The sequence below is a fragment of the Hippoglossus stenolepis genome, chromosome 11 (genome assembly GCF_022539355.2).
Source record: "Hippoglossus stenolepis isolate QCI-W04-F060 chromosome 11, HSTE1.2, whole genome shotgun sequence".
NCBI lineage: Eukaryota > Metazoa > Chordata > Actinopteri > Pleuronectiformes > Pleuronectidae > Hippoglossus > Hippoglossus stenolepis.
Window position 1 is genome coordinate 11520939 of NC_061493.1, and position 18346 is coordinate 11539284.

The 18346-nt window shown below is 44.6% G+C and overlaps 1 protein-coding gene across 1 annotated transcript in view; it reads right to left on the reverse strand.

Annotated features, from left to right (window-relative positions):
• LOC118117865 (leucine-rich repeat and immunoglobulin-like domain-containing nogo receptor-interacting protein 3) overlaps positions 1-18118 on the reverse strand; it is a 38975-nt gene extending 20857 nt beyond the window's left edge. Inside the window, exon 1 of the mRNA XM_035170484.2 lies at positions 17601-18118. The gene's annotated coding sequence lies outside the window, so the exon portion shown is untranslated. The remainder of the gene's footprint in view (positions 1-17600) is intronic.
• Positions 18119-18346: the final 228 nt, after the last annotated feature.

Consider the following 18346-nt stretch of genomic DNA (forward strand, 5'->3'; position numbering starts at 1 on the left):
CAACGCCAAGAGAAGAGATGTCCAATGACTACACTATTAAATAAAGTTTTAGGCTTTAACTCAACTAAGCAGCTGACAGTAGACACGTAAAATATGGCATTAAAACTTTCTGGTCGTGTCCAAATGCAGCTCTGTTGCTAGGTGACAACTGAAAGGGCGGGACAAGCTGGAGACGCACATCACGGAAATTCTCGGTAGACCAGATCTTTGGCCTCAGCCTCAGTGGTTTGCGTGGTTTGGTGTGCTTCACTTCCTGTTTGCAGTGTGGTAAAATCTTAATGTTTAATCGTGGATTAAAGTCTCCCCGTTAAAAAGAGTACAATTTGTTTTCCTTGGATGAGACTAATAGACATGTTGTGGTTCTACTCTGGCCTTTTAAACTCATCCAAAATGTCATGTTTTGAAAACAAAGAGCGGCGAGTTTCATGTCAGTCCTCACATTTTAATGAACACAGATCCTTTTGTTTTACTCGAAGGCCTGGCACCTCTAATTAGCTGTAGCTGCACTGATGATTCTCACACCCTGCAGTGTTTTGACCTGCTTTTCTCTGGCTCAAACCAGAGCACATGGCTACACACACTGAGAGCACCGACACATGAAGAGACACACACGTACATGCAGGTACATATAGTGGAGTAAACAAACAACAGAGGGCAGCGCAGGAATGTGGCTTATTAGATTGGTAACCTTGCCTGCAGCCATATGGTCTCTGCTCAGGTGTTACAGCTTCAGGGGTTTTCACTCTCACCTATAGTCATAGCAAACCCACAGTCATAATAAACCCTAATTATACCAGGTGACATCACACTCTCCTCTATTACTCTTGAGGAAGTCATGGGAGCGGCAGGTTCAGGGGTCACGGCGCTATAATAAATCTCCGGGGCAGTGCTCATTTCAGATTAGTCGGCAGACATTAGCAGCATGCCAGGGCTAAAAGGGGGACGGATTGAATTGCGTCCCAAAAAAAGTCCCCCACACATGATCACTAAATCTCTGAACTCTAAACATTCACTTATGTTATATAGGCAGCTCTGACTCACATGTCTATACATGCTCGGGCCACATATAGAATCTCTACGTTCAGCTCCTCAAAAGCAAAGGATAGGAAACAGAAAGACGTTATCGTGGATTCACAAGATGACAGAAATTTGCATTTGTCGTAGTTGTTCCTCTAATTGAGCGATTCTCTCCTTGCCTGCACATTTTAACCTTATTCATGTGTATTCAGCACTTAAATGGCAACTACAAGTGTGGCTCTGTTATATCCAGGATGGGACTTTGTCTCATTAGCGAGCTGGTTGGTGCTGCCACAGACCTCGTTTCCTCTTGCTGACAGATGTACAAAATCAGCCTTTTCTTTCAGAGTCAGCTCTGAACCCAGATGTGTGGAATGTTGAAATGGGCTGCCTGTTTTATACGTTACTGTATATGTGCCATAACATGTTTTTTGTCAGGAACGACAAAGAGCTTCCTCTGCAGTTCAGAGATTTGGACGCCAGCCAGCTGATAGGCAGATATAAGACTTACAAGTTATTAAGTCTGGTATGTGCTCTGCTGAAGCTTCTCAAAGCTGCACAAATTGCGCCTGTGCATGCACGCGTCTAAGCCCGTGTTTGCATAGCTCTTTCTATAAGTGTATTAAGGGAAACACGTTTACTGTGGCAATTGTTTATCCTGGGGTGTAATTAGCCAGCAAGTGTGGGGATTATTGCACCATTACCGAGCAGTGCAAGTCGGAGAGAAAGAGTTGACAATAGCAGGGAGATGAAATCATTTTAATCAAACTTGACCCGTCTCGGAGAAAAAAAGTCACACATGCAGACACCAATCATTTTGAGTGACACACACTATGACAAGTGACTGAACAGCCTTGAATTAGTCTCGCCCTTTGGGGATCCGTGGCCTTATTACCGACTGGATTGAAATGACTCATTAATTATCTGACACAAGCTTCCAAAAATCTTGGTCACCACCACCAGCTTTATTTGACGGTATTGCCTCATGTTTGTGCAACACAAGAAATACACTATTTAGTCATTTCCACCCCGTTGGTGCATTTTTTTCTTTTTCTTGTGGGTCATGTTGATAAATGTGGTCTGTTATTGTTGCAGAATGATAACAAACCTCGTCTTCATGCAAACAAGACATTCTGTCATCACAGCTCTGATTACCAGATCTGAGATGGGATATGAGGGGGGGCTTCATTTCTGTTGTCATTTCCTTTCTAAAGGCTAATGAGTTTCCAGATAACAAAATGGTGGGGCGATCCCATGGGTTGGTCATTGGGAAGTAAAATCACGTCTTCTTCTCGGCTCCAACGGAGCAGCTGCAGATTGTGATGATAGCCAGGCAATTTCTGCGAAGGAAAACATTTCCCTGGAGACATCTCACCTGAAAGGCAACGGCCCCTTTTTCACCCTGTACAGCTAGACGTGTGCAAGTGTGTGTGTGTGTGTGCGTGCACATGTTTGTGAGTGTTTTATAGAACGTGGGAGTGTTTCCTATCCCTTTGGTATCAAGACGGAAAATTAATTCAATTCTCCAGCTCGTTAGATAGGTGAACGCCAAACAGGGATTTTAAAGCCGAGACAGCCGGTGCCTCCTCGATAAGCCACAGAGAACGAGACGGGTGCAAACAAAAGAAAAGAAGTGTGACGGAAAAAAATTGAAGGTGACTGAAAAGGATGAGTGTAAATACGACCGCAGTATGTGCAGTGGATAGATCTGGGTGTCGGGTGGGGAAAGAGATGATGGACATGCAGGACAGGAAAAAATTGAATGTGATGGATGAAAGGAGGAGGAGAAGAACGGGTGGGGGTGGAGGGGGCTAGAGGGGCACTCCGTCTCACTCCGTCACTAATGATGGAGGAAGGTCAAAGCCGCTCCACAGTTGAGAGAATCAAATGATGCAAATTAGGCCCGATGCTCAATCACACGCCAGCGACCGAGGCGGAGGAATCCTGATGATGCTCGAGAACACAACAGCCTGAGAATCTATTATTTCAAACATCCTCGGTTTATAACAAGAGGCGTCAAATATGTAAAATGGCTTCAGTGGCGGTTTTTGCTGAGTGAAAAGGCCACTTGTGTCCACAGGGGAAATGAGAAAACCTGTGTGAGTGAGTGAGTGACTGGTATGTGGTACTAATCTATGACGAGTGTGAGAAGTAAACAGCGAGAAGGAGAGGAAGCAGCAAGGAGGGGGAGGGGAGGAGTGTAACAGTTTTCCTTCGCCAGTCTTTGAAGAGCAGCGGGGTGCCAGATTCACACCGAAGGAATTCATGATGAATGTGTGCAGAGCTTTGACCTGAATGCATAACCTGATCCTAAATATGCCTTAAATTCCCTCTCAGACTCTAATGTGATTTCTCTATTTATTCTTTGAACTACATCCTGTCTAAAACTGTGAAAAATCTCAAGACCTGGACTTGAAATAAGCCACAAGCCTGCAAAGTGACCTTTTGCTCTCATTCAAGCTGCTGTTAATAAAACATATGACCAGAAAGGATATTCATGTACAGTGGAAATGTGAAGTGCAGGGACAAGGACGAGGGGGAAGCAGTGCATATGCATGGCAGCGATGTAGACAGCAGAGTAATTGCGCTGCTTCATGGACAATAGTGACCCTGTTAGGCCAAAAGCTTATTGGCTGCCTGTTCTGCCGTCACAACCAATGGGAGCCGTCACTGCCGTTTCAGATGTGGGGATGACGGAGTGGTAAGAGAGAGGGGGGAAAAGAGAGAGTAGGGGGGAGAGAAAGAGAGAGAGAGAGAGAGAGAGAGAGAGAGAGAGAGAGAGAGAGAGGTAAAGGCAGTTACAAACGGCAATGGAAGATGTGGGGAGGGGAGAGAAACGGAGAGTGACAAGGATGGAGATACAGAATAAAAGGAAGCGGTAGATGTGGAGGAGAGAGCTGCGTCCTTTGTACTGAGGAAACAAGGCAACAATCTCTGAGCACTGATAAAACTGTCCAGCTTGTGGTTGTACAACACCAAAAAGCATGCGTGTGTGTGTGTGTGTGTGTGTGTGTGTGTGTGTGTGTGTGTGTGTGTGTGTGTGTGTGTGTGTGTGTGTGTGTGTGCTTGTGGAGGTTGCTCCACAAAACATTAGGTGATCATCACACCTCCTGGATCCTCTTCTCACCAGAGATCCCAGGGGGGGGATGTATAATCCACTCTCTCGCTCTCTCTTGCTCTCGCTCAATCTCTCTCTCTCTCTAACAAACACACACACGCACATGCACACGCACGCGCACATGTTATGTACACACCTATATGCCCGCGAAGGCTTTGTAAACACTGCAGAGCAAGGTGGCGAAGAGAAACAGATTACAGTGAAGAGTAGGAGGAGGCGGAGGAGGCAGAGGAGACAGATCACAAGGGAGGAAGTTTCTGCAAAGGTCATGCAAGCAGTTGAACAAATAAGGAATGCTGGAGAAGTGAAAAGAAGGTAAAATGGTAAGAAAAACACACTCTCACTTGCCGAAAGGGAAGATATAATAAGAGGAGGATATTAAAGGCAGGACGAGCCAGAGGAAGAGACAGAGCTCTGGGCGAGGAGCTGCTGGTTGCCAGGTTTAGGGAGAGTTTAGGGTTGATTTGCCGATCGACAGCAAATGATCCTGTCAGTCAGTTTTAAACTTAATCATAGTCTTAGTAATGTGAGTTTTAATCTTGTGAAGTCAACCTCATCCTCATGTAATTTTTATCTTATTTTAGTCAGAACCCAGTTCGATTAAACCTGTGTGAAATTTTTTCAAATATGATCTAATTCAGATGATTTTCACAATGAAGCCTAAAAATGATATTAATGATCAGTTTCTTTTCAAGTGCTGACCTGTGAACCGTGACCTTGGTGTGCAAAGTGTTGTTCTAGATTGTCTTGTATATAAGTTAAATGTCTGATATGTGTCTTCGGCCCCCAAGGGTCTCACAATCAAAACTATAAAAAAATGTGTATACATGTTACACAACAAACAGTTATGAATAATCGTGATTCACTACGAGTGACTAATGCAAACAGTGGAAGGAAAAAACAGCCGACTGGCTAACTGACTAGCAGTGTGTTTTTCATTTGTCATTTGTTGTTTTCCCCAGACGTTACAGCAGAGACGGACAAAGCCACGAGTAAAGCGAATATGACACAGTTAAAAGATGACCAGAATACAACTTCCCGTTATTGTGAATAAAATTGGGGATTTCTCTGGGTTTGAACATTGTTGGAAACATTTTGGAAAATGTAAGTATAGAAGTTAACAAAATATATAAGATAATTCTAGTGGTTTTTAGACATATTGAAGAATTGTTACATATTATATGTTTAAGAATAAAGTCATGTTATTTGACACCTTAACATTAGTTAACCTGCACCTTGAGGTACCTCTTCAGGTTTGTGGTTTTCCTTCTGGTGATTCTGAGCTGCACTCTCACTCATTCTCTGAGTATTTGAAGTGGGTCCAAATGTCAACCTGTTTTGTTGTCACCATGTTTTCCTTTCCTGACACTTCGTATTATCCAATCTCCCTCAACCGAAGCATTTCAGTATAATGCTGGGTCCTAGCACCATTGTCAGTTTTTTATCCTTTTTGCAAATTCTCTTTGTGTCTGTGTGTCTCAGGCAAATAGAACTAGAAAAGATACAAGATAAAGATTTAACAACAAAGTGCTCCAACATCATAATCAAATGCCCACATACATCAACGTGTTGATGGCTGCACCTCTGAGGTGAAGAATCACCAGAATTAACACTGTGATTATTTTGCTGTAGGATTTACCAAACATGAAGGAGGTTGGTCATATTTAATATAAACCTAAGAAGTAAATGCAGAAGGAGAAATAAATAAATGAATGAATGAATGGACACAATGTCTGGATCAATTTTGACCTTGACTACAGACAAGACACATGATAGGTAAGAAACCTTTGCTGGATTCAGGCTAAAGCCGGCATTGATGAGGTTTTGGCAGCTGTGGCCCAGGAGGTATGGGGGTCAGCCACTAACAAGAAGGTGGGGGGGTTCTGCATTCCGGAGTGTCCTTGGGCAAGATACTGAATCCCTTAATTGCCCTTGATGGCCGTGCCGACAGTGTGTGAATGGCGTGTTATATTAATTTGTTTTTATCCTGCTCAGAAGCAAGGAGATTTATATTTATATTTTTGAAAATAATTCTAGGACAACTGGGCAAACTCCATCTGCTGAGGGGGATTGTGTGATTGCCCCAGAACAGCTGCTAGCGGACCTCGCAGTGAAATTGATTTAACTGCAGAATATCTGTCGTCGCCATATTCACAGATTTATTTGCCAAAACTGTGGAAATAAGAATCAAACCTGAATTTTTCTTTTAAACACACACTACCGTAGGCCTAATGTAGCATGATAACATCACTAATGACTGACATTTATCCCCTGGTGCATCCTTGACTCAGGAAGAACTGTCTTCCCCTGGAGGAATGTCATTGTCCAGCACTGAAACCAGATAAAAGAAATGCTTTGCTACGGATTCACCAAATCATTTTCCCTCTTAAAAAATGCAGCTATAAAGTGGATGATGGCAGATGAGTTTCCCTGAGAGAATATTAGAGCAGTGAGGGTCCTCGCGCTCTTTAAGGAAGCTGTGGGACTCGGGCATTGAAGACACACAGAGATGATGGGAGTTCTCCCCAGGGAGCAGCCGGTTAAAATTCAAGTACTCTCTCCCTCTCTCATTCTCGCTTCCCCTTCTATCTCTTAGCGAGGTCACGGCTGAAAAGTTTCAATGATGCCCCAGGAGGCCGAGGAGAATCATTCAAGTGTGCGTCTGCATCTATGTGTGTGTATCCGGCTGCATGATTGACCTTATGTGCACATAGAGCTTGTGTGTCAGGGTTTTTGTCCAACTGAGGATCATGTATAGACGTGTAGGTGGCTGACCGCGCAGTGGCCTCTGCGTCAGCCTCTCAAGGGTTAACAGATCGCCTGCAGCTGCTGCACCATTTTGCATCCCAAGCAGGCAATCTGATGTGACGCGATGAGCACTCTCCCGCTGTTGTTTCCCCTCTCCGTAAAAAATATCATAAAATTTAAACTGCATGAGAGCTTGTGGGACGTGTCTCGGGGCATTCAATAACTGTCGTTCCACATCCTAAAAGCCAAACATCGAATGCGAGTCAAACGGAGTGAGACGGCAAGCGCTCTGTAATGAGATCGGTGGCTGTCTTTGAGGGAGAAAGCTGGAGCAATAAACTGTCTGTTGCATGGTGTGCCATCAAAGCTATTCCGAAGAAATCTTCAAAACAGCTTCAGTAATCACCATTTACTGCACATACTGACTGGCAAGGTTCAGGATTGGTACTGGTGGATGCACAACCTCATCAAAAAACATAATGTAAAGACCATGACGCAAATATGCGCACAACCCCAACACACACACTAATGGATGAACGCGCGCACACCTCAATTATATGGATACAATGGAGCAAACACACAATCAACGAGGCTGACTTTATCCACCGCTAATCCCATCCTATCTGCTTAGTATGCAGTGCTTCCCAAGGACGGAGAAGAATCGGCTCTATCTTCATGTGATAGCGAGTGAACTGGTGGGAGGAATAAGGGAGAGCAAGAAGAAGGGGAGAAGAAAGAGTGAGCGCTGCAGGAAAGGCACTGACAGCTCGCGGTTCGAAAATAGCCTGAATAGTGCGGCTCCAAAATAATTCCCTTTTTTTTTTTCCTATTCCTGATCCTAATTTCAACCACAGTGGCTGAATAATTTATTCTGGACCAATGACATGCAGCGAAGGGGACAAAGAGTCATTGCTCTATTTTGATTCGCATAATAAATTCATGACTCCGTGTTTAAAAGGAAGGGGAGATAGATGGAGGAGGAGTGTGGGAGGAAGAGCGGGAGGGGGCAGGACAGTGGCGGGCTGAGGTCAGGTAGTGAGAGCCGGGAAGCATGAAACAAGGATGAAATGGGACGTAGCAGGAGATCAGGAATAAAGGCTCTCAAATGGAGAAGGATGTAGAGGGTTCGGGGATAAACACGTTAAAGTAGATTCCATTATAGGGCACCGCTGATGAAGCACATTAACCCCAGGATCAGCTGAGAATGAGGCAGGCAGAGAGCAAAACCAAAAGGGGAAAAGGGGAATGAAATTTGAAAGTGTAAGATCGCCACACTGGCCCGAATGTAAGACAGAATTACTTCTAGTTAACTAGACCAGGTATTAACATCCGTCCTGAGATCCAATCATTCAAGCCACATTGGGATTGTGGTCTGGCACACATGTGGACACATTCTTTAAACTATGATATGACCCGCTACATTTAAATGTATTGTTCTGCTTCTCAGTGTCCATATAAGTTGATTTTTGTTTTAACATCACCACAATATACGCTCAACCACATAATGATTGGTACTTTTCCTAAATTGACAAAATCTTTTCTCATAGCAGCACACATTTATTCATTCAGTCCCTCCTGACTTCTCTCTCTCTCTCTCTCTCTCTCTCTCTCTCTCTCTCTCTCTCTCTCTCTCTCTCAACATCACGCACAAACATTGTCATCTGACACATCTGTAAACTCAAACGGGGTAAAAATCATTTGGTCTTCGCCAACACAAATGAAAGTATTGATTCAATCTCAAGTGCTCACAGGAGACATATTGATTTGAATTCCAGGTGTGAAGAGACAAACGTAGTGCTGTCCACTTGTGATCGGATCGCTCAGGACAGATGTTGATAAAACAGATGCATATATTATCTTGCATTCTACAAATGCGAAAGACAAACTCTGAAAAATGTCCACGCCCAATTCTCTGACATTTTCCGGAGCTCATGTCTGAAAACGGCCTCAGTGTTAACCTAAGTGTTTCTTACGGCCTGTGTAACATGGTTTGCTCTGTGGAAATCAATTGAAAACAAGTCGAACGCCTCTCCTGATGTCTTAAGAGCAGAAGTGGCCCGAGACTGAATCATCTGTGAAACAGGAAACATCTGCTGTTACAGGTGTCATGATGAGGAGCAAGAAGAGACAAAAAACATCTGTAAAGCTTGACGGGAGAGGATGAGAGGCTGCATTATACTTTAATCGAAGTATTGCATGTTTCATCTTTATGGGAGAAACAGTTTTACGAATGAGGACTCTCTTCTCCTTGAGGTCATAGGGAGACTTGTCCAACAGGACTACAACACACTGGTGTTTATTATCCTCAAAACGTCTGGGGTGTCTTCTAACTGGACCAGCACGGTGCTTTGCAGGAAACGAGGTACCAGGTGATCCACAGAAGAAGAGACAAGACCACAATGAAGGAGAGAAGCAACTTGCCACAGGCTTTTGTTCTCTCTAAACAAACAACAGTCACTTTAACAAGCTGCTGAAACAAACTGAGTCAGGGGACACGCAGGCACCACGCAGTCAGTCACGCTAGAGCATGCGCTAATGAACAACTTCTCTCTGTTCATCACTTTCTTAACTCTGCGAATGTAGACGTTCACATTAATATGCACGAATGCTGCTGCTGCCCTCCTTTCTGTCTCTGTTTGAACTTATGAGCGAAACAGGAAGTTCTCCTTGGATGCAGCAGCCTCCCTTCTCTGGGGTTTGTTTCCAAATGCCAAAAAAAAACAGTCTGCCTCGCTGAAGGGCAACATATCTTGGGCCAATTTAAAACTGGTGCAAAACACAGAGGTCAGCGCGTAGCGGAGCACATGATTTGAGACAGTTTTGTTGAAACGGGAGGAGAAGCCAAGCAGAGAGTGATTTTGTTTTCGGGCTGCAGCTAGCATTTAGCTCTGCGAGGACCTTAACACATGCCGTATACATCCACACAGTATGTGACACATATAAAAGACAAAGTGACACATATGTGCTGGCATCCCCAAGTGACTCCCACATGCCCCCAGTCCGGCAGGGAAGATGACGCACATGTGTTCCTGTGTGAATGTGTGTGTGTGTGAATATACGCGCACCAATGGTGAACAGTCCCCAGGCCTCTGCAAGCCTGTTTGTGTGGCAGTGAGGCAGAAGTAATGTCTGAATCTGTGCTCCCTCAAAGCGGTGTGTGTGTGTGTGTGTGTGTGTGTGTGTGTGTGTGTGTGTGTGTGTGTGTGTGTGTGTGTGTTTGAGCAGAATAGAGGGTCAGTGCTGAAGGACATTACAGAAAATCTGTCCATCTACATTCACCCAAACAAATTACTCCCACAGCACCATGAAGGATGTTTAACAAGAAACAGAAACACAAATACAATATAGACATTTTGCATCTGCACATCCAACTGAAATTAAACTCCATCTTTTTTGCCAGAAAATATAAACTGAGATGATGCAGCAACAACCCTTCAGTATAAAGGGTAAAGATAAAACCTCTTTGACATATGACATATCTGTGGAGGCAGCGTCCGAGCTGTTAGGTGGACATTTTCCTGCGGAGGAAGTTGACTGACATTTGAGAGCCAGCGTTGCTAGACAACACACCGTCAAATTCCCTGGTGCACTTGAACATGTCATAGCCTACGAATGTTGATCTTCTATCCTCGATGTCTCTATTTTCAACAAACCTACACACTGATGTAAAAGGACCTTTAGGGCATTTTAGTAAAAATTTGGTCAAACACCAAATAATTTATTTCCTGACACTTTATTTCTTAGGCTACATCCATACTAATACACTTTAATGTAAGAATGCATCAACACTGCTCTGGACACGCTGGGCATTAAAACTACTAAAACAGAGAAGTTTGGAAATGCTGCTGGCTCCGTTTTAGTTTGACAACTCTGGGGCTGCATTTAAATCTAGATGGCCACGATGTGGCCCTCACTGACTTGTCAAGATACAATCACATCACCCCCTTCCAGAAGAAAGTATTGGAAGGATGTAGCCTTAGTCTTTTATAGAAGGTATCACAATTTAATTTGTGCAGCAGTCAGCAGTGTTCAAGAAATGCTACTTGAATCATTAAAATCCAATTTGCAGGACCGGGGCACAACACTCCATCACAGCTATCAGCCGAGCCCTCCTCTCAACATCGCAGGAAAGCGTGGTTTGTATTGTGCCCGAACAAACTGAGGGATCAGAGGAGAAATCAATAGCAATACAGCATTACAGCATTCATTAAGTCAGAGGCCTCCCTGATCAGAACGCCGTTCATCTACGAGGAATCACACATGAAAGAGTGAGGGAGAGTGACAGGGAGGAAGAGAGCGAGAAGAGGAAAGTGAAACGTACAAGTGAGATTGACCCACACGCAAACACACACACACTCACACACACACACACACACACACACACACACACACACACACACACACACACACACACACACACACACACACAGTGACACTTCGATTGTGCTCTTGGCTAGAAGTCATGTGGTTAGAGTTAATGAATAACGTACCCCCTGCCCCAAAGGTCTGCTCTACAGATGGCATTCACACATGCACACACCCACACATAGCACACACACATAGCACACACACATATACACACCCACACACACACACACACACACACACACACACACACACACACACACACACACACACACACACACACACACACACACACTCAAATTCACATGCTATCTGACCAGTGCCTAATATGCCTATCAGCAAGTTTGAGAGTATACTGTACATCTAAATTTCACTCTACAGTAGGTTTCCACATAAAACCTGGTTTCCAAACACACACACACACACACACACACACACACACACACACACACACAATACAAAGAGAGAGCAGGAAGAGTGAAAAGAGAGAAGAAATCGGAGCTCCTGAACCAGCATGTGGTCATAAACTGAGTTACATCGTTACATTATTAAAATGTGAGGTGATACTATTTAACCTGTATTAACATTTAATTAGCAATAGCAGATATACACACACACACACACACACACACACACACACACACACACACACACACACACACACACACACACACACACACACACACACACACACACACAGGCTAATGTCACTGACCTGCATTAACATTTGTAGAGGGATGGGAAGCACAGGTGAGCAGAACCACAAACTTTGTGACCTATATAAACATTTAATGAAGTCTACGAAATATGATCCCTTAATTCAAGCAGGGCAGGTAAGAGAGGTCCAGCACACACACACACACACACACACACACACACACACACACACACACACACACACACACACACACACACACACACACACACACACACACACACACGAAACCGACTCCGCTTATTGCAACAGGTGATTAGAGGAACAGGTTGGTAACACTTTTCCATTGACATTTTCCATCCAGGCTATTGTTCCAAAACCTAAATTACAAAGACCATAGTATTGAGAATATTTGCAGATAATAATTAAAGTCAAGTTGATTTAAAATTCCAATAGGTTTCTCACATCCTGAGGTAGGAAGTGAAGACCTTCTTGTTATAGTAGTCTCTCATTGAAATACAACCACAGACATATTGTGTGGGTTTAAATAATTCCCACTCAATCTCCTTTTACTGGCTTTTTTCAGGTCCATCAAACACATCAGCCAGATGATTTGGTCACATCATCGACTGGGCAGGGGTCATAGTCATTGACCGGGAGTCAGTTAATGATCGGAGATGGATCAATGAAGTCATTCACACATAATATCATCCACGAGTATGATCTCCCTCGCTTTTACAAACACATGATGTCACCTGAGCCTGACAAGGAAAAGCAGTTGAAAGCTCAGTAAAAAACAACAGTTTTGATTTGAAATAATTTGATGAAATTGACTTTTTATGAGGTTCCTTGATTTGGCCTACTTTGAAAAAAGTGTATGGGAAATGTATTTGTGTATTTATTTCACTTCAGTCATTCTGATTGGTTGATTGTTTCTTCATTGGGAGTAAACAGAGCACAGCAGCAGACTATTTAAAATCTCTATCTGTCTGTCTGTCCGGGGCTTGCATATCTTGGACATCATTCATCAAACCAGCTCACACTTTGCATGTGCAATGTTGAAGGGCTCAAAGAAGTGGAGTGTCAAATTTGGTGCCATTTGGACAATATTAAAAAACTTTGAATAAAAAGGTGACCAGCACTCTGCAGCAGCAGAGGCCGGGACTCATCAACAGAAGTGAGGTTGACGTTTAAAACAACAGTGAATTCACGACAACAACTGATTTTCCAGTTCTGGGTTCTGAGTCGAGCCTCAACGAACTTTGAATAAACAGGTGAACAGCTCTTTCAGCGGTGGTGCAGCTCCATGATTCTGTGGACTGAGTCCTGCAGCTGGTCTTTACTTGCTGTGGCTCAATTACTGCAGGTCACTGTTACAGTTTAAGAAAGAAAGCTGCCACCAGCATCACCACAGTCCAAACAAACTGCCCATTCCAAACAGGCCGGTTCAGAACGGCCACTGCAGAAGTCTGAGGAAACTCTGAGTTAGAAGTTGGTAAGAACAGGACGTAGGCCAACCAGTCGACTGAGAGAAATGACAGAAGTCTGGCTGTGCGATTGATCCTCATTGGCCCAGTAGCAGCACGGCCCCACACATTGTTGTCAAGATTGTAAACAGTAGTGATCGATTTCTTTTTGAATCATCAGCTGCTGTGTGAATACCAGTGAAATTACATTTACTGACTGAGCAGAGAATCTTGTGTCTGTTCAAGGCTTCACTTGAAGGTCAATAAATTCCCTGCTTAAATGGGTCCTTTGCAAGAACCAACCGGTGTATTTTTCCTTGCCAACGATAAGCCAGTGTTTATACATGACTCATTTTACACTGCCTTGTAGAAGCAGCCTCATAATAATGGTTCTTGGCAGAGTGTCACATTAACTGCAGTTCTGTGATGTTGTGGTAAAAGGCTTTTTGTCTCCGACACTTTATCGTTCAGCTTTCTGCATCCGGAAGGCTTTGAAATTGGTGTCAAAGGAGTATGAAGGTTTCTTCTGAACGAGGTAAAGCCATAGCGTAACTGTAGCTAATCTCAATGAATTGATTTAAAGATATTCATGTATTTTGTTTTGAAAGAGAAAAACTCTTGAAAGTCAGTAAAATGATAATAGCTGGCTTTTAAATGAATATGTACCTGGCTGATTGAAGGAGAAGTGATGGACGAACCTTCGAGGACTCGGAGGCTCCGATTTTTGTTATTTCAAGGAAATATTGAATCATCTCTAAATTCAATTTGTCAGTTTATTTTAAAGAGATTAGCAATGACTCCGCGGATGGTTGTGTCGGACCATATAATGAAGCAAAGCTAAATGCTAATTCATTTTGAGAGTGAGGCGAGAGATACCAGGTGACCTTAAAACTTCTCAATCAGAGCCACGCAGCTGAAAGAGAGAGTCGACGGAGGGAAAGTGGAGAAGACAGACGGACTCACAGACTGCAATCAGGTTCGTGGGCAGAGGACTGAACTACAGAATCCGCGGACCCAGGGTCGCGTCTGAGAAAATGCAGCCAGGAGAGTAAATTAAAGTAAGCGGAATGGAAAGCGAAAGGGCAGAATGAGGAAAACAGCGAAAATGGTGAGGGAGGAGGTGCAGGAGGGAGGACATAGCAAGAGGAAGAGACGGCTGCGAAAGAAGGTCAGGAGGTTGTTATAGAGTGGTGAAGGAAGCTGCGGCTGCGGAGGAGTCAGAGCTCACACCTGCTGGTTATTTACCCTGAGGTAGAAGAATGCTTGTTCATTATAAGAAAAACTGTAGGTTCATACCCTGTATTTTACAGGTGTGTGTGTGATAATAACTTCTGCCCGTGCATACACTCACATACACTGGTACAATTGCGCCGTTGAATGATACTGGAAGCGAGACCATTAAATTCAGTTTCGTGAACAACCTCTGATGCAACCACAAGGCTCTGTGGTGTAATTCCACACTTTAATAAAGACTGCTGTTTCACTGTGAATGTGTGTGTCTGTATTATTCATGTGTGGGTAGCCGTGGGCGTTGAACATGTGTGTCTTTGCCCTTGTCCGTGCAGGCACCTCAATCACCATCCAGCAATCTAATAGCAGCAATCCACCAAGCAGGACATCCTTAAGACCCTTGGTGCAATTTCTCAAGGTCAGCCATCATCCTCACACACACACACACACACACACACACACACACACACACACACAGTCGTGAACCCGCTAAGATTAAAAGCTCCTTCAACATGACTACGTAGCCCCCGTCACCTCACTAATCATCTCTATGCAGCCAATCATCGCTCCTTTTCTCCCTGCACACGTCTCCTCCAGCAGAAACATAACAAACTCACATTATTCTCCCTGCAAAGACTTAACCCTCTGTGTTGTAGGAGCTTTCATACGACCTGTGTGTTTCTTCATTGCTTTGTACCATCGCTGCAATCAGATATAATAACATTCAGCAGGTGGTTTTTTTGGTCAAATTGTTGAAAACAAGACGAGACACACAAACAATGTGATGATCATCCTTTCAGATTAAAAGAGCGTAAAAAATCGTGTGCTCATGGGTCTAAGCTTATTTAGATTTTAATTGTGACTGCCGAGCTACGAAAAATAAGAAACTGAAAAATTGAATTATTACGATGGCCCTGAAGTGCAAAACACAACAACAAATCACAAAACATATCTGCATTAACTTCTAATGGAAAAGATACCTGCTATACCGACAAGGCTCATGGCTGAATGGATAGTCACACTGTGCACTTGTTTTGTGATTTGTTGTTGTGATTTGAACTTCAGAGCCACCGTAGATTTTACCTCTCAGAAGATGCAACAGAACGCTTTTTCGTAATGTAAACCAAACCCTCGGCCCCCAGTGTCTGTCTGTGTGTCTGCCTCTCTCTCTTCACCTTCTCTCCTGAGGGGCGCCTGAACACCATCGCTCTGCTGTGGTTTCCACTTACCGGAAAAAGACATCAGCAATCAGCACCTGTCAGCGCAGAGGCCAAACATTGTCACACACATTCTCCCGTTTCTCTATCACCCTCCACCATCATTCTGTCCCTTTGACTCCTCAGATTCTTCCATTATCACCTCAATCTTCTTTTCATAATTCACTATTCGATCACAATTCACTGTCCTCTTTCTCTTCTATCCTTCTCCTCAGTGATCCCTATATGTCTCACTGTCAGTCTCGGACTTGTCTCTCTCTTGTGTGTCTTTTCTCAGCGGCTTGGCAGCGGAAAGGACAGTGATGCTACGCTTCAGGTAGCTGTCACTCTACTGCGCTGAATGGTTTATGCTGGGGATCGGGGTGTGTGTCTGTTTTTATGTAGGTTTAATGTTCCTGTAAAGTAAGTGATTATTGGGTTTTTCAGGAATGTAGGGACAGAGAAAGGTGGAAAGACAAGGTTTTGAATGTATGAGGGAGTGAAGTCAGCGGGAGGTTGTGACTCGGGGAGTTGTAGCTCTCTGGCAACTCTCTCCACTCTCAGACGCCAACAGCAAGTTCGCCCATATGCTGGGAGCAATCTGCCCGCCAGCTCTGTCTGGGTCTTTTTTTGGATTGGTTTTGTTTTCAGGAAGACTAGACGGCAAACAGGAATGAAGTTAGGAACCCAAACAAGTTAATGAGGCCCAGGAAATAATGAGCTGATTGCCTGATTAGAGGCAAAGTTCTTTTGTACACTGAAAAGCCCCCGCAGCCACAGTGCACTTCATATTCAGATATCTGTTCCGGATGTGTCGGAGCAGCGCTAACGCGAAGTGGCTGCTGCGTTTAGGCGTCGCTGAGGTCACAGGTGTCGCTCAAATGAGGAAAGCGGTCATGAAATCAGCAACCATCCCTCACTTTGATTGTTGGAGGGGAAGACAGGAAACTAGTCAGCTATGCTGTCCGCAGGGGCAGAGTCAGGTAAAGGTAATTGCTTAGCAATAGAATGAAACGGCGGATAAGATCAGGAGGAAAGCGAGAGAGGTGACAGCCTATAATTGGAAATGGAGAAAGAAGGAAGATGGTGGAAACAAGAGGAAAAGGGGGAGAGAAAGAGGGGCGGCTGGCTGATGCACCTCATGTTAAACCTGCTGTCATAAGCCATATGCACTCTGCCACAACGTGACATAACACATGGCCACACTTGTCATGTTACCACGGCTCCTGCATCCTGCAGTGTAGCACGGGTAAGCAGAGCTATACATGTCTCAGTCCAGAGCGCACAAACAAGTCTGGACTACAGCTTTATTTTGTCTCCCCCAGCAGCCACACAAGTTAGCCAATCAGATTTTTACTGTGCACAATTTACGACTGACCGCTGAGTGCAGGACAAATATGTACGAAAGTTAATGTAATGAGATTCAAAGTGAGATGAATGTGCAACATGACAGCGTTCCACCATTTATTTACATGCATCGTCTCAGTGACAGCTTATGAGAGCCTGTGTGAAATGCCTCTAGTGGTGCAAAATAATGTTATTACAAGACGTAGAAAGCATGACACAGAGAAACACACACATTATCTCTCCTCTGTGTCCTCTTCCCTTCGCTGCAAGTATCTGAGGGCAAGTAGGGAGACTTGTCAGGGTGGGTAGTCATCAACGCTGAAGATCTGCAAACATGCACTGTTGTGTTTCAAGTGTGTCTGAGCTCCGATGCTGAAAACACAGCAACCGCCGAGGACAAAATGTAGCCTTACATGTCTGTGTTAGTGTGTGAGTGTGTGTGGTATCCGTGCACATACCCAGGACTGAAGCGTGGTCCTTGAAGCCTCCTCATCTGTCCAGCTGTGTGCGAATGCGAATCGTTTTCTCCCTCCGCTTTGCCCACAAGTTGCAGACCCCCGCTCCACACGTGCCGGCCCTCCTCCACTCCTCAGGTCCCCCTCAGTCTGTCTCACTCCCAGACTCTGGCATTAGCAGCTGCACTAAACCTGCTGCTCGTCCCCCTCCTCTCTCTCTGTCTCTCCCCCTTCTCCCTCCAGCAGGCTCGTGTGTACACACCTCCTTTCACCCCTTGTTAGTTATGGTCCCCCCTCCCAAAAAAAATTACCCGGGCATTCACAACAGGGGAGAGAGGGAGGGGAGGGCTGGTTTGAGATTTTCCTCTCCTTCAGACAGTGCTTCTCAGCCAGTCAGGGCACCCTCCATCTCCACCGGCGTGGATGTGGGATTATGAGAGAGGAGAGGGAGGATGGGGAAGGAGCGTGCTGTTGCTGTTGCCTCTGCCTCCTTCAGTATGAACGCCTCTCCCTCTCTCTCCCTCGCTTAGCTTGCTTTTCATCTCTCTCTCTCTCTCTTTCTCTCGCTCACTCACTGCCTCCCCTCCATTCCTCTTCTCAGTCACTATCTATCTGCTGCTGCTCCGGCTGTTTGGACTTACAATTCAGTGAGCTGCCGGGCGTGCAGTGGCTTAGGGAGTCTCTCTAAACATCCAGGCAGGGTGAAAAAACGAAAAGGATGAGAGAGAGCAGAGATTAGACGATGGAGA